Here is a 17,519-nt window from a genome sequence, read left to right on the forward strand (position 1 = left end):
CTAATGTTTTTAGTCATAGTTCTCATAAGCAGCAGGTTAAAGCATGTTGTCAGTGAAAGTTAACAGACCTGGTTGCTTTTGTGGTACCTCCACTTTCCCAGATAAAAGAATTGTTTTTCACTTAAGGCCTTATTACAAACTGATCACTTTGGGCAAATTAAGACAAATATAAAGTCGTAAATGGTAAATGGTGTATACTTGTATAGCGCTTTCTACCTTCCTTCGTGGGGGCTCCGCTGCTGAACACTGGCGCCAACCTCCCACCAGAGGCAATTCAGGGTTAGGTGTCTTGCCCAAGGACACTTCGACATAGGTGGGAGTCGAAACCGCTCACTTCCGATCAGGACTTGACCGCCCTACCGCTGCACCACGGCCGCCCCTGCTTTAACATCACCACATTACTATTTGCAGGAAAGATATACTTTAATATTTTTTTTAACTAAAGAAACAATTCAATTTTGCAGCAAAAAACTCTAAAAACAACATTTCTCCCTTGAACAACTGTAATTTCATTGAGTTTGCAATGCCAAATATCCACTCTCATCAGTATTGCTATAACCTGGCATGACATGTTTTAGTGAACCCTTAGTGACACTCTCAATGTATCATAACTCTAATGAGTTACAGTACTCTAGTGTACATATGCTCTAAAGGAAACTGGACCCTCTTAAATCAAACATTTAGAGATAGCTTGCTGTGACAGTGCAACAATTAAATGCCCACTATAATTAAGCTACACTATAATTGTAGCTTTTTACATTTTTTATTTTAACTGAAGAAACAATTTTATTTCGTAGGCCTGGGTGCATGGTTTGTTTTAGAATCAAAGGCTGCGTCATGAGTGTGGAGTAATAGACGGGGAGTCTTACTGTGTATTACATAAATGTAATCTTTGGCAGCCTCCTTCTCAACTTTTGCTTAATTTAGATTAAAACCAGTAAGAGTTGAAGGATTTCCAAAAAATACCTGAAAATAAATAAATGCAGTTATTGACATCTGCCCATGAGCACATTGAGGTAAAGCTAATTAAAGATGTAAACTCCTCTACATTCCTGGTTTAGACGGCGGGTGGAGGATCTGGAGAGGGTGGGGTGTCCCTTGAATTTAGGGAAGCTCCCCTTCGGGGTCAGAGTTAGTTTGAGCAAGTCCTCCGTTCCATCTGAGACCCTGTTGGCCTTTGATTGCACAGCAATTTCCACCAACGTCAGTGGGAAACAAAATCTGCTTTCTGTTTGTGTTCTCTGTTCTGTTTAGTTTTGGTTATGTTTACAAAAGAACGGACTAGAACCCAGGAAGAGTTGCAGTGCTCTGTTGTGGGCCTGTGTGGAGATTTGAGGTTAGTATTGTGTTCATTGAAAATCACTTTGCGTAGCAACTGACTGGGCTGTTTTTTGTATTTGGCCTTTGCCTGCATGAAAGGCTATTAATTTAAGACTCGGGCTTAAAGCTGTCAGCGTCTTCATTTTTCTTTTCCCTTTTGAATGCATGTGCTTGGTTTTTACATCCTTGTGGGGTATTCTATTACATCTTTAATGTTTTATGTGAACACCATACACAAAGCATTAGAAAAAAACGGCAATGCTTTATGATTCCCAGTTGCCGTAAACGGTGGCAGGTGTTCTCTGTTAACGACGCAGTGGCTTGTAACTGACAGAATTTAATGTGAACAAGCTTTCCTGTCAGGGTGGAATCATTAAGAAATTAATAAACATTTACACGTCGACTGCATCATCACCTGGCAGCCACATCCCTGCATCTCAGAATATAGAAATATATACATAACTGTAAAGACAGCCATTACAATAAAGCTGAAGTTTCATTTTTGGAGTTCATTTGAATTGTAGCACACGATAAACCCAAATGAAGACTGTTTTCTAATTGTGAGTGTCCATCAGTAACTGGAAAGAATTAGAAAAAATGCACAACTTTAGTGGTTTTTGCATTTAATGCAAAGCAAATCAATGAAAGAACCTCCTCCGTGAATCACTTTAGGTATTTATTTGTTGCCTTCTTTTCTCAAATAAAACCTAAACAGTACAACTGTGTAAAACCCAGAAAGCACCACAAATGACCCATGAACTTTGGAGATTCTAAAATTTCAGAGACCTCTAAGGGGTTGCACGGTATCTTTGAATAAAACAACAATTTCAAATGGAAGGAAGTGCGTGAGCAAAACTCCCAACATTAATCTAATTCACAGGGTTTGTCTAATATGCTTTTCTGCTTCCAAATATTAAGTTTTATTATTATTATTATTATTATTTCTGTTTGCTTCATACTGATTTGGCTCTTTGTGATATGGGTTCACCTAGAAATTTAATTTAAAAAAATTGAAGTATGTTCATTTTTTGCCAATAATTCAGCTTCAACTTGAAATTGGTTTCTTTATTGTTAGTGATCAGAAGAAAATAATAACTCTGCAATACTTTAAAATTTTGATTTAGATTTGAAAAATGTGTTCCAGCTGTCTACATTTTTAAGTGAACTTTAAATGCTTCTCTATGTTTATCTGCATTAGTAGTCTGTTGTTCTGCCTCAAACAGAGAGGGTAAATTCATTTGGGCTGTCAAAGGGAAAGTTGTTCAGGTGTGTGAAGTATTTTGGTGTGAAATACCACCTAGTATGAGGTTGAGTTAATCTGTGTGTTTGGTTTTTAAGTCTCTGGCTTTATTAGATTTTTTTAATCATTTCAACACATGGGATAAAATGTCCTGCATGTCGATAAAAATAAAATTAGCCAACATTACAATAAAGATTTTTTGTGAGTTAGAAGTACATTTTATACATTGCTGCAAATTTTCTGTTGCTTGTCTGTTGTGTTTTTATGGGACTTTTGAAACTCCAAATGTGTGAAGTCTTAACCATTTAGACATAAACCTAAAAGTTTGCTTAAAAAAGGACAAAAACAAGGTTAGATAAAACCGTCTTCACCATTAGCATCAGAAAAGAAATATCCAAACCCCTGGTTTGGATAAAACTGTTCTTTTTGGATGGTTGTGTGGGCACAGTGCAGCTGATGTCTTTACACATCCTGTACTTTTGGTTAAATATCAAGAACTTTCCTTTTCAAGTTGTGAGACCTTGTAAACTGCAACCTTTTGACATTTACAAGAGCAGAACGTTGCTGGAGCCTATCCCAGCCACTGTTGGCCAAAGGCCGATCCACCCTGAATAGGTTGCTAGTCAGTCTCAGGGCAGGGAAAATTTCTAATTCACAAAATAGGATAAGACAACCAAAGAAATAAACATTTGCATTTTTGAAGGGTCCTCAAACTGTGTGTTGCTGCGTGTGTGGTGCTGATTTCTGTTGCTGTGCTGATTGGATCTTGTGTCTTCTATTGTTATTCGGATTGGTTAATTTCTTCTGGGATGTGCCGCGTCACTACTCCTAAAAGACTTTTACAAGTAATTATCACTACTCCTGAAAGCCAATTTCCATGATTGGGGTTTGGGCCACTGAGGCACCCGCCTTCGACTGGTAGGGCTGCGGATTGTTGCTTAGGGGATCTGATTCGATTCACGAATCGAACAACGATTCTTACTTTTTAATATAATGTTTGTTACTATGTGTATGTCCTTTTACTGGATGGATGAAAATTAGAATTATTTGTATTAAATTACAATTTTTTATAAACTTATGTAGAAAAGGAAATCAGAATCAACAAAACTGATAAAACACAAATATTTAAAAAGAAAGAAATGGTGTTTGTCATTTTAGACAAGTTTTTTTTTGTCAACCTTCTGGTTAAGTTCAGAAATAACATGAACAACATAAAAAGTAATAAAAATCATTGTTGTTTTTGATCTTTTATCTACAAAACCGGAAAATGTTCTCCACAGTTTTTCCATCCTCAAAGTTCTTTAACATTTTACGTTCTAAGCGTTACATATTGGTGCAGAGCCCGTATGAAAAAAGTTGTTTTTTCCGCGGCAGAGTGAGCTGATTCACATTGATTACATCCACACTTCAGCTGTGTAGAGCTGCGTGAGGCTGCGTTTCTGCGCTTCAGAATCTGCTGGAGTTACGTTAATTGCGTCAACTGTAAAAGAGTTACTGTAACCAAAAGAATTAAAACACTAGAGCTAAAGCTCCTGTGTTAAAGCAAATTATTTTTTTTCAGAAGTTCTGTCAGAGGGTGAAACTTCAGTCTCAGTTTTTGAACAAAAACAAGCTCTCTCAAGTTTTACTTTGAAAACAGGAAGCTTCATCGACAGGAAGATCTGTGTACTTCTGGTGACAGAAGCGCTGCTCTTTTGGTTTTGATTCAGCTCATAAACTTAAAATCCAACATTATTCTGCATTTCAGAGCAAAAAATACATCGACCCAAGATAATATTTTACTGCACTCTAGTACATTTATAAAGATTGCAAATCAGCGATCTTGGACGTCGCAAATATTTGTACATGAATTTTTGGGAGCAGATCGCGAGTATCTGAGTATCTGGATACTCGTTGCAGCCTTATCGACTGGCACCCAATTTACATTGCACCATCCCTGTTGAACTCTCCTTCAGGACTGATGTGGTGATCTCATGTCTTTGGGCTGGACAGGACCGGGGGGCCCTTGGGAGGAGCCCTGGTCACCAGGCACTCACCTGCAATAACCAAACCCATAGCAAAATCTTTTTTTGTTGTACTCATGAAGGGGATTTGAACCGCTCTTTGTCTGGCTCATCACCCAGGACCTGTTGCTCATGGGAGCAGGTACAAAGCCCCAGAACACATACTGTAGCTCCTGGGATCACTCAAACCCCTCCACCACGTTAGGCTGGCGGTTCACTCAAGGGAAGTTTGGCCTCTCTGGGTGAGTGGGGTGCTCCTGTCCCAGAGGGAGTATTCAGACTGGAACATTCTGTTGGTCTGGAACAAGTTCGCTTAATTTGGTCTGGATTGAGTCCTAAACCTTGCTTTTGGTCTGTGTTCAGACTGTCATCAAACATGGACATTTCTGTTTTAAACCAAATCTTGTTGACAAAACCTGGTGTCTAAAGATCTCTTCAGTCATTGTCAAGTATCTTGGGGTCTTGTTCACGAGTGAGGGAAGATCGGAGCGTGTGATTGACAGTCGGGTTGGAGCAGCGTCCGCCGTTATGTGGTCGCTGAACCGGTCAGCGGTAGTGAAGAGAGAGCTGAGCCAGGAAGCACCAGTCAGTCTCTGTTCCAATACTCACCTATGGCTTGAGCTCTGTCATAACCTAAAGAACAAGATCCCGACTACAAGCGGCTGAAATGAGCAAACTCCAGAGGGTTGTTGGGCGCTCCCTTAGAGATAGAGTGAGAAGATCAGTCACTGGAGAGAGTTTGGAGTAGAGCTGCTCTTCCTCCACATCAAGAGGAAGTGGCTCCTCATTGATCTGGTCTGGATGCCTCCTGGACGCGCCCCTGGGGAGGTGTTCCAGGCATGTCCCACTGGGCGGAGGCCTCGGGGAAGATCCAGGACGTGCTGGAGAGACTATGTCTCTCGGCTTGCCTGGGAACACCTCGGTGGTCCCCCCAGAGGAGCTGGAGGAAGTGACCGGGGAGAGGGAAGTCTAGACTGCTGTCCCTGTGTCCCTGTTCCTGTGTCATCACACATGTTTTTTTTGTTTGCTTGTTTTTTTTTAACATGCTAGGTTAAATGTGTCTATCCATGGTGAAGTTACCAGGCTTTGTCTTCCTTCAGTACTGACAGTTTGAAAAAATGTCTTAGAAATAGACCCTTTTCACGTGACGTCGCCGGAAAGTGCAGAGTTGCTTCCGGCTCCTACTGTTTAGAACGGCAAAGCTGAACGGCTGAACACTTTTGAGGAAATTTTACATAAATAATAAAAGGTAATCTAACCAATTGTAACTGACATTTGTACAATATTTATTGTATTAATGTCCTACCTGGTTGTATTTGTTTCCTCCTCTTAGATCATTCATAAATCAAAGTACAAATGTCAGTAATCCTGTCTGCAGTCAGAACAGCAGCTCAGCTGTTTCTTCAAATTCCTCTGGATGATATTAAACCAGCTGTGGATTATTTCTCTCTGACAACCCGGTTAAAGTCAGACAAAGGTTACAGGTACTTAATTGAATCCTGTTTGTTTTATTATGAAGAGAGTTATGATATTATTCTTTTAATCTGTGCTAATGCTAACACTAGTATTTGCTTTAGCTATGAGACGTGGAGCTGCAGAAGATCTTTTCTGATCAGTTAAAAGTTTACTAAATTTTCCATTCTCACATAATCGTTGTAAACAGATCTAAAGTCAGACAATTCCAACGTGTCTGACATTAAAGTCAAACTTATTCCTGTTGTAATGTTTTCTACTGTTAGCTCAGCCGTGGTTCTAACATCACTCCTCTTTGTTTTTGATCAGAACTGTGTCTGATCTGCAGGAAAATAAAGGTAAAAATGATCAAATTAATTGGAAGATGGTGCTAAAAATATGAAAGGGACGTATTTGCAAATAATGTTATAAAATATGTTCACCCAGAGATGATTTTTTTACCTGGCTGCTCTTATTTTGAAAGCTGAAACTATGTGGCTCGATAGCTGATCTGAACATTTTGACTGAACCAAATAATTCCCGTTTTTACAATTATTCCCTAAAATATCTCATAAAACATGTAAATTTATCCTGGGAAGTATTAAAATCAGTGCAGACATGCAGCGATGTGCGTCTTTACTGAAGGTATTGAATGTGGACAGCATGGATTTCTATCAGCTTTTATGCTCAATTGCACTTAAAGTACGTGGAAGTAACGTCAGCCAAAATAGAACGCGGTAGAATAATATGTTCAAATAAAAGGTCGGTATTTTCAACAAGAAATCCGATACTGGAGGATATCAAACATTTGTATTTTGATTTGAGAACGATCTGAGAGAGGAAATGAAAATACAGTTCATCAGGACATTTATAAAATAATTATTGTACATTTTTCTGTTATAAGTGGTAAGGTTACCTTTTATTATTAACGTAAAATTGTGTCAAACAGCGTTCAGCTATCAGCATTACCGTTCTAAATGCGACCACCGGAAGTAAAGTTTCTATTTCCGGCCCTGTAGCCATTTTGTCTGACGTCACTGCGAAATGGTTCTATTAGTTAAAATTGAAATCATGCATTTGTGTTTCTCTAGACAGTTGAAAGATGACCATTTTATGGCTAAAATAGAAGTGATCACACAACAAATGTTAGATTAAAAATACCAAAAAGGAAATTGGGATTTTTTAAAAATAAAAAATATGCTTTTTTTCTGTTGTTAATGATACCATGTCATTTCAGACAACAAGGAAAGGAACAACAGAGGGATGGTGAAGAAGAAAATGGAAAAGACATTCTCAAATAGCAGATAAAAAGTGATCCGTGATACTCCAGTGATAAAAGACTTCCAGGACAACAATCTTTGAAGTAAATCAGGTAAACATGATTTGTTTAGTACATCATTTTTTTGTAATTCTTAGTAATGCAGTAAATGCTTGTGAAATTAGAGTATGACTAAAAATAACCTGAAATAATTATGAAGTGGGGAAGATTACAATGTAAACATGAACTATAATTTGCAAAAAATAAGTAAATAAAAAACAAAAAAATAGCATAAACAATTTTTGGAACACATATTTTAGCTAAAATTAGGCCCACTGGTCATCATTCTTAAATATTATCAAGCTTTTAAACTTGTTTTACATTAATACTGTGTATTTTAATTTTTTCTCTGCATTTTCTCTAGATTAATGTTGAATACAGGCACATTACCACCATTCCCTGTCAGTACAGAATGCTGTCACTGCTTGATCTACTCTGATCAACAAATTAAACTTTTTGAAAAGAGAGGACAACAAGCTATAGACTTGAGCAAATTGTAGCACCCATATCACTAGGAAGACTGCTTCGAAAAAAATTCAGACATTAAGAATGTAGAGCTGGACAATATGGACAAACAAATCGAATCTCCAATTTTTTCATTCCAAATTCGATTTTGGATTTTAATAATTTTTTTTCTCCATCCTTTTACTTTCTTTAACAAAGGTTACAAACAAAAGAATGTTTTTATCAAAAATCATTTTATTTTCACATTTCCTATGAAAATTTGCTTGAAGGCAAAGTTCTACTTAATAGAAGCACTAAAATTGTTTATGGAACAATGCAGCAGGTGTTTGTGAGATACTACTAGCTTAAGCATCTAATAAAGAAAAACAATACAATCATTCAACAGAACACCTTTGGTAGTAACAGCCTTCAAACCGATTTGGCTACATATGGTTTAATGCTCCAAATTGAAGTCACAACCTTAGTGACCAAAATCTAGTTTTTGACTCATCTAAACGTCTTTTTTTACTGGACATCTTATTACATTATTTTAAAAAGAAAAAAACACAGGTGTTATCTTTAAAAGAGAATATTTTTTATATGAAATCATAACAAAAAGAGTTTAAAAGCATTTTAATGTTTTGAATATTTTCTATGATGTCACTGACAGTAAAGATGCAGCTCTCTGACGGGGAGCTGAACATTGGCTCTTTAATGTTACAAAGAAACACCTGAAGGTTCGGCTGCTCATCTTAATGATCACCTGTCGAAATATGATGCTGATCTGGCAAAGCACACGAGACTGCTACGAAAGAGAAAACAGATCCAGGGAACTTGGGTGCAGAACTCCAGGATGTCAAAACATTCGGACCACCGGATCAGACGAAGCCTCTGGAAATAAAAACCATTAAAGACTTTGAGAACTTGTGGGATTACGCATATTTGAATCTTTAATTGAAGCAAAATAAGTGTGAAATGTGAACTCAAGAAACCGCTGAATGTGAACTTTGACCTGATTCTCAGTTGAGCTACAGAACTTGAGCACAATTCCCTTGATATCATAACTTACAGTCTGTAGTCATAACAACGAAGAACGATTACGTGGCCTTAAACTTGTTTCTAAACTGATTCACATATGCTTGATTTTTTTTCTTCTCTTCCACGTATTAATTTTTTATTATTACTATTTGATTAATACAATCTGCACACAATGTTTTAAATTGACTAATCTTGATGATTTTTTGGTACTGATTAATATAAATGACTTGTCTGGGGATGTTTGCAGCTTGATTACATCAGTGATCTTAATGATTCTTAATAACTTAAATTTATGATTGTAGGGTATAAATATTTATATTAAGTCCTGAAGCAGATGTTAATAATTCATGTAGACAAAATGGTATGGTCGAGCCGGGATGGAATTATATAAGTTTGCTTCCTTCCACTCCCTTTCAAGTGATCAACTTGTGATTCATTATGTGATATGTTATTTCATGTATTATAACCTCATTAGTTGAAATAAACAATTTAATTCATTCATTCAAGTTAATGTGTGAGCTTAATGTGTTGAGTTGTGAACCTTCAGGCCCAAGGTAAATTTAGGATAAGAAACGCAATATATGAAACTGATGTTGTGGAAACACCAACGAATAATTCATGTTAAAAATATGGATATAAATCCTGGCAGGGATAATTACTTTTGTACAACAGCTGTAGCAGATAAAATCCATAAAGTATCCAGGGTCATTTATTCAGATTCTATCATGACATGTTGTTGTAATCTTTAGCAATGGCAGAGCCCTGACTCAGAATAAGTTATTTCTCCCAGTTTCCCCCAGACCTTTTGGAAGCTTTATTTAATATGAACTTAATAGGATTCATAAATATTTTATAGCCCACTCCCTTAACAAAATCAACAAAATCTTAATCATCTGTTATTTTAATAACCAGTACAGTGTGTAAACTCATGTTTAAAAAAGCATCAAACAACAAAAAAACTCAACCCTCGTGCTCTCTTATGGGGTCCAGATGACCCGACCCTCATTTTGATGAGTGATCCCTCCCATGACAAAGGTGGGGAAAAGTGGAAAGGATTTTATGTCAGACCTGGACACCAGTGAAGATAAAAAAAATCCTTGAAAAAAAAGTTTAGCGTGCTGTCTCGTGGGGTCCACATGGCCCCACTTTTAATGTAAACATGCCTTGGATAGCACAAGGGTTATATGAGACTAAAATGCAGTTGTGTAAAAGCTTAAAGAGACACTGAAGTCACAATCTTTTTTAATTTTTCTGTATCACTGCAGCATTACTGCAATAATAAAATAGGAATTTGAACTCGTGATTTTTTTTGCTCACTGATTTAATAAGCTTTGTCTCTGCAGGAGCAACGTGTCAGGGTGATAAGACAGATCCTAGAGCAGAGTCAGATGAGGTGGATAATTATTGAAGGTTTATTAGCTTCACAATTACAAAAAATAACAAAAGGAAGCAGACTGACAGCAGTGGCATGGAGCTAGGCTGACGAAAGCTTTACTGGAACCAGGAAGGGACTGAACTGAAAGGAAATAACCTGGCAGGCTGGAGGAGCCAGGGAGAGGCTTTTAACGGTGCAGAAATTAAAGATGGGAAGCAGGTGTGCAAGGCCACCAGGTAGAGAAAGCCACACCTCCTGCCCCACGCCACCCATAACAGTAACACACCTTTACCCTTACTTTGAATTGTCTCTGTACATGAAATGTGCTATACAAATAAACTTGCCTTGCCTTGCCTTGCCTTACCCCCCATAGCACGTCGCCCGGCGGACGACCAGGAGCAACCCATCTGCCGAAGTCATCAATAAGAGCAAGATCCACTATAAAAGAGCAGGGCACCCAAGAACGCTCCTCAGGACCACAACCATCCCAGTCCACCAGAAACTGCAGCACACGACTCTGCCGCCAAACATGCAAATACTCCCAGAGTACTTTAAGTCCCATGAAAAATGATCAGTTTGTTAATGATGCCATGCCAGCCCTCAGGGGAACACTCGATGTTGTTGCCCCTCTGAAACTCAAGCCTGTTAGACAAAACCGAGTAGCACCGTGGTTTAACGCTGAAACACGTTCCCTAAAACAAATAGCCTGTAAGTTAGAGAGATAACGGCTGCACTGCAGCTCAAAGCACTCTCAACCGGGCGCCCTCACTTGCGAACTCACTTGCGAGCTGCATATAAAATAAAATTTTATTCTTTTGCTATTTTTTTTAATTACACTTGAATTTACATAGATTTAAAAATTAAAATGTCTTAAAAATATGTTCAAGTTTAGGTGACCTCAGACCTACTCCAGTTCAAAGATCATTAATTGTGTTAAATATGTTGCAGATTTGGTCATTAGTTCAAAATGTGACAAGATTTGTCCAAAAACATGTAAGTTGATTTTTCTTGAACATTACATAATTGATAAACATGGTACAACATCATGAAAATGGGACATTTTTCCAATAACATGTAAGTGATTATCTGAAAATTTAACAATTACTGAGATGAATAAAGTGTTGAATATTGTTATTTCTTTTCTTGCTTGTTGTCATTGTTGATAATTATGGTGAGAAATCAGTGTCTTCACATCGAGGAGTATCATTATTCATTATTCATTTATTCATTATTAGTTGTGTAAAACTAAAGGCAAACTAAGCAAATTTGTTATTTCTAAATTGTAGCCCTTCATATGACTCAGTTCCCATGTAGCAGTCATCAGTTTCAAAAAGGTTGGACATCCCTGCTCTGAATGCTTGGAAATATTGCTTCCTAAATTATAAAAAAAAATCTCTGTGCAAAGTCAGAACCCAATACTATTCAGCTTTAATAGCAGAGAATGTAAATAATCCAAGATTTCTTTTTAGAAATAGCATCAGTTATTACGTCTTCTAAAACCTCCACTTGTCTCTTAGACCCAATCCCCACTAAACGTTTTAAAGAAATCTTCCCCCTTATTAGTGAATCCATATTAACTATAATAAATACCTCTCTAGAGACTGGTTATGTGCCTCAGTCTTTTAAATATGCGGTTGTTAAACCTCTTTTGAAGAAACCCAGCCTGGATCCTGAGATTCTAGCCAACTATAGACCAATATCTAATCTTCCATTCATATCTAAAATTCTAGAAAGAGTTGTAGTAAAGCAGCTGCAGTGCCACCTACAGGACAACAGTCACTTTGAAGATTTTCGGTCAGGGTTCAGACCTCACCATAGCACTGAAACTGCACTGGTCAGAGTTACTAATGACTTGCTATTGGCTTCTGAAAGGGACTAATCTCTATTCTGGTCCTGTTAGACCTCAGCGCAGCCTTTGATACTATTGACCACAGCATCTTACTCCAGAGACTAGAGCATGACATAGGGATCAGGGGATCTGCCCTCCAGTGGTTTGAATCCTATTTATCTGATAGATACCAGTTTGTTAATGTAAATGGACAGTCCTCTCATTGTACTAGAGTTAGCTACGGAGTCCCTCAGGGCTCAGTTCTAGGGCCCATTCTGTTCACGCTTTACATGCTGCCCTTAGGAAACATAATCAGGAAACATAGCATTAACTTTCACTGTTATGCAGATGATACACAGTTGTATTTATCCATTAAACCTGACCAGAATGACCACCTAGAGAAACTGAATTCATGCATCAGAGACATTAAGACCTGGATGACAATTAATTACCTCCTCCTGAACCCAGAAAAAACTGAGGTCATGATACTGGGTCCTAAACACCTGAGAGATGCTCTCTCAGATCAGATAGTCTCCCTGGATGGTGTAAATGTTGCCTCCAATTCTTCAGTCAGAAACTTAGGGGTTTTATTTGACCAGGATTTATCATTTAAGGCTCACATATCTCAAGCTTGTAAAACTGCATTTTTTCACCTACGCAATATAGCTAGGATCAGGAATATGTTATCTAAAAGTGACGCTGAAAAACTCATCCATGCATTTGTTACATCTAGACTGGATTACTGTAACTCTTTACTAATAGCATGCCCGAAAAGTTCTTTAAAAAGTTTTCAGCTTGTCCAGAATGCAGCAGCACGATTGTTAGCAGGAACTAGTAGAAGAGAACACATCACTCCGGTGTTAGCTTCTCTCCACTGGCTACCAGTTGAATCCAGGATCAAGTTCAAAATCCTCCTGTTAACCTATAAGGCTCTGAATGGTGTGGCCCCATCCTATATTAGAGATCTCATAGTTCCTTACCAACCAGTCAGAACACTTCGTTCACAAAATGCTGGACTGCTTGTAGTTCCTAGAATTTCTAAAAGTACAGTTGGAGGTAGAACCTTCAGCCATCAAGCCCCTGTTCTATGGAATAAGCTCCCAGCTCATGTCAGAGAGGCCAGCACAGTTTCTACCTTCAAAACTAGCCTTAAAACATTCCTCTTTGGACAGGCGTTCTGCCAGGCTAGCTAGTAATCAGAGGATAATTAACATATTGAACCATACTGTTTTGAAATTTGGGGAAATAATTATTATAATTCATACCCTTCTCCAATATATGCTTGATTTGCAAAAAAAATGTAGATTCTCTAGATTTTAACGTAAAATGCTGCTAGAAGTTAGAAGCTGGGGAAAGTATGGTACATTTGGGTTCTCTCTATTTTTATCTACTTTTCTTCTCCTCTATTCTTTATTATTTATTTTTTAATTAGTTCTGCATGCCTCTGATGGTGCAGTGTGATTCATATGTTGTTACTTCTTTCCCACTCCCCTCCTGGGAGAGTAGGAGAGACTTCAGTTTCCAGGAGGCTCGTCGGTGCTCCTGTTTCTGGCAGTGGACCTCGACACTAGCTTGTTCTGCGTCTCGGTGGGGGAGGGATTCCAGGTGGCTCGTCTGTTCTTGGCAGTAGACCTTGCCTCTGGCACATCTCACATCCTCAGCTGTCCGACAGCCAGATGAAGCCCATCTGCTACTCTATTTAAACATGTAGTTGTAGAGTTAGATAAGCTAATTCTTCTGTAACAGCCTTGGTAAATCTCTTATTTGTCGTGGGATAGGTTCTCTCCCTCATGTGAGCATCCCTAAGGTATCTTTTTTTTTTTTTTTTTCCTTTTTAACTTGTCCTGTCCAACAGCTGAGCCAACAGATGTGGGCTGAGAGCTTCTAGTGTTGGGCAGATTTTACTGTCACAACAGGGATTTATTGAGTATAAACATCTGTTGTATTTCATGCTAAACTTTATTTATATTGAGTTTTTTTTTAGATAAAAAGAGAAAGAAGAAGATAGTAACATCATAAAACATCCAGGCCTAAATGGCAAAGTAGAATGGGCGGGGCCTGTCTCCACACACACCTGTTGGGTAAAATAGTCTCCACATTTAAACTAGTCATAATGTACACAATACAACTGTAACTGCAGCTCACACACTTCATCATACAAATCGACATAAATAAAGCCTTTCATTCTGTCACACAAACTATTACTGTAAAGGTGAGCTGACACCTGTGCTCAGGTGAGTGTTTATGTTTTGCTGAGGTGGATGATGATGGAATACACAAAGGGGGAAAGCGCCCAGCCATCCGTACGCCAAGACCCCTCGCCGGCGCAGCAGCCGCAGCCCGGACCCCCCAACAGCCGTCATGGAACCGCGTAGAGAGACCGCCCGCCGGGCAGCGCAAAAGCGCCTTAAGGTCTTGGTTAGCACGCTCAGTTTGTCCGTTGGTCTGGGGGTGGTATCCCAAGGAGAGGCTCGCTGTGGCCCCGATTGCCCGGCAGAAAGCATTCCACACGCTGGAAATGAAGTAGGTTCCACAGTCCGAAACAATGTCCTGGGGCAGCCTATGTGACCTGAACAATTGCTACACAAGCAGGTTGGCAGTCTTAAAGGCAGATGGAAGCTTGGAGAGAGGTACAAAATGGACGGACTTGGAAAAACGATCGGCTATGGTCAGAACAGTAGTGTCACCTTCGGAGGGTGGGAGGCTTGTAACAAAGTCCACCGCAGTATGGGACCAGGGCCGATGCGGTACAGGAAGCGGTCGCAGGAGTCCCGCTGGTGCATGGTGGGAGGCCTTTCCATGAGCAAAGGCGGAGCAGGCCTGGACAAACTCCCGTATGTCTGAGGCCATGGAGGGGCACCAGAAGTGCTCGCAGTAAGGTCAAGGTCCGATGAATCCCAGGGTGGCAAGCCCCCCACTGCAACACAGTGGAGCGAGCAGGTGGAAGAACAAACAGAAGACCAGGGGGACATTCAGGGGAAGAAGGACGGTTTCTTTGGATGTTAGAGGCTTTCGTCATCACTAATTTTAAAGATTTTTGGGGCACATGTGTCAAAGTCGAGGCCCGGGGGCCGGATCCTGTCCTCTGGATCATTTTATTTTATTGTTATTAATGGCCCAATGTTAACTTTTGTTTATTTCTAACTTGTATTATAATTTTGACAAAATATATTTTTATGGAGAGTAAACTATTGAAAGTTATTTAAGGTTTAAGTTGAATTATTCTGGAATAATATTCCTGCCTTTTTATTATTCATGTTTATGTTAAAAAGTTGCATTTTTAAAGTTTAAAAGTTTTAGTTTTATATAAATGTTTCAGTAAATGTTTATCTTGTTCAGTCCGCGACCTAAGGTGTGTTTTGGATTTTGGCCCCCTGTGAGATTGAGTTTGAAACCTCTGTTTTAAGCAGATCGGGTGCTCTTGTTTGGTCTGCACAATTGTTCATATGAGCTTTCACCCTTGACAACTGAAACAAACTATCCAAAACTTCTTCTTGCAAACCTAATCAGGAGCAGACTACTGAGGATTATTGTACTCCAAGGTAATTTACTGATCTAAAAGGGGAGTTTTCTTGCCACTAAGAAAACTAGTTAATTAAGAAATTTATATTAAGCAGCTTACTCCAGTGTGGGTCCTTAGGCAAGAGCCTTCACACTACTGCTTAACTACGTAGCCACAGGGGGGGCACGAGTCTGGGTCTCCGTGTGCCGCTCCCAGTCCAAACAAAATAAAGGGTTGTGTCAAGATGAGCATCTGTCGTTAAAATATCTGCCAAACTAAGTGTGCAGATCGGTGAAAGCTGACTCACTGTGGGATCTCCGGATGGATACACCGAAAAGTGAACAACAACAGCCTGTCAAATCTGGTCCTTTTTGTTAATATAATATTTTGGTAGCTGTGTTTCAGAAGTAGAGCAGTTGACCGGACAATGGCAGCTTCAGTTCCCGTCTTGCCTACCCAATGTCTTTGGGGAGACACTGAACCCACATTTAGGGATGGGTAATTTCCAGAGGTGGGGACTCGAGTCACATGACTTGGACTCGAGTCAGTCTCAAGTCATGAATTTGACGACTTTAGACCCGACTTGGACTTTCCTACCTCTGACTCATGACTTGACTCGGACTTTGATATACATAACTTGTGACTTGACTCGGACTTCAGCCCTCTGACTCGGAAAGACTTGCTATTTTTCCCCAAATCCTCGGATTATACAGTATATCGAGAAAAAGCCGCGCACTGCGGTCTCTGTCTGTCTTTGTTTACATCCGTCTGTGGTGTCAGCCCAACATCCAATCAAATTAGGGCCACGTTTGATTGATGTGACAGTCCAACCAATCAAATTGCAGAAAAAACATAGTCCTGCCTCCCCTTAAAAGCGCGAGTTGCAGTTTGCGGGTGTTTTTATTTCTGGCATAAAAATTTAGAGATCGTCAACAACAAATGGTTTTCAGTTGGCAGAACATGTGGGTATAAGGATTACTCACATAGATTCAACAACAACCAACTTCATCTGACTGTAGGAGCAGCAAAATCAAGTAAGTTCTGAGTGAAAGCTGACGCTAGCTTAGCGGCTAACCGCTAGCTGCAGTTAAATGAATGGGACTGTAAACTCTGTTAGCACTGTGACACCGTTCAGCTCAGTATAATCACAGAGTGACAACAGGTGATTTTGACATTTTCACCACTCAGATCTTTACCTGGGATCTGGGCGGGACTCGAGTGATCATAGCGGGACAGCAGGGCTGCTGGGGACCCGGGCTCGGTTATTTTCTGATAGAAATCCAGCAAACGTGTTATAGAATTCACGGAGATGCTGCATGAGGGTTCTTTCTTTCCCTTTTTTCGGTTTACCACTTTTGCTGCTTTAATGCTTTGTGGTGTTTCAGAAAAAAACATCCTCTTTCTCTGGGGTCACATTCCCTCTTGAATATTTGTTGTTCCTTCCTTTTTTCATTGACAAAATATTTACATTTACTGCTTTAAGAGTTTTTAGTTTGCATGTCTTTATTTTAGTGTTTCACCTGCTATATAAAAAAAAGAGATTTGTCCACCATAAATACAAGTGGTTTTATTCTAATGAATTTAATCATGAATATACTCATAATCTCTGCATTCAGTGTATTTCCTGTTCAAGTACAGCGTGAACAAAGTCATACTTTGTGCATAACTTTGCAATTATATTTATACAAAAAATTTCATGTGAATAGTCGCTTTCTAAATATATGTACACACACACACACATATATATATATATATATATATATATATATATATATATATATATATATATATATATATATATACACACCACATTTAGTTTCACATTTAGCATTTTTGTTTTGAATCGTACTTTTCTGTCTTGAACACAGAATTTAACTTAACTCCTGTTAACTTAATGCGAGATATTTTAATAGTAAGTTGACAGAAATTTTGTACTGAATACAAAAAAACATTAAATCCGAAACAATAAAAAATCAATTTCACAACAGAAATGTTAAAT

This window comes from Oryzias melastigma, unplaced genomic scaffold, assembly GCF_002922805.2.
Source record: "Oryzias melastigma strain HK-1 unplaced genomic scaffold, ASM292280v2 sc00259, whole genome shotgun sequence".
NCBI lineage: Eukaryota > Metazoa > Chordata > Actinopteri > Beloniformes > Adrianichthyidae > Oryzias > Oryzias melastigma.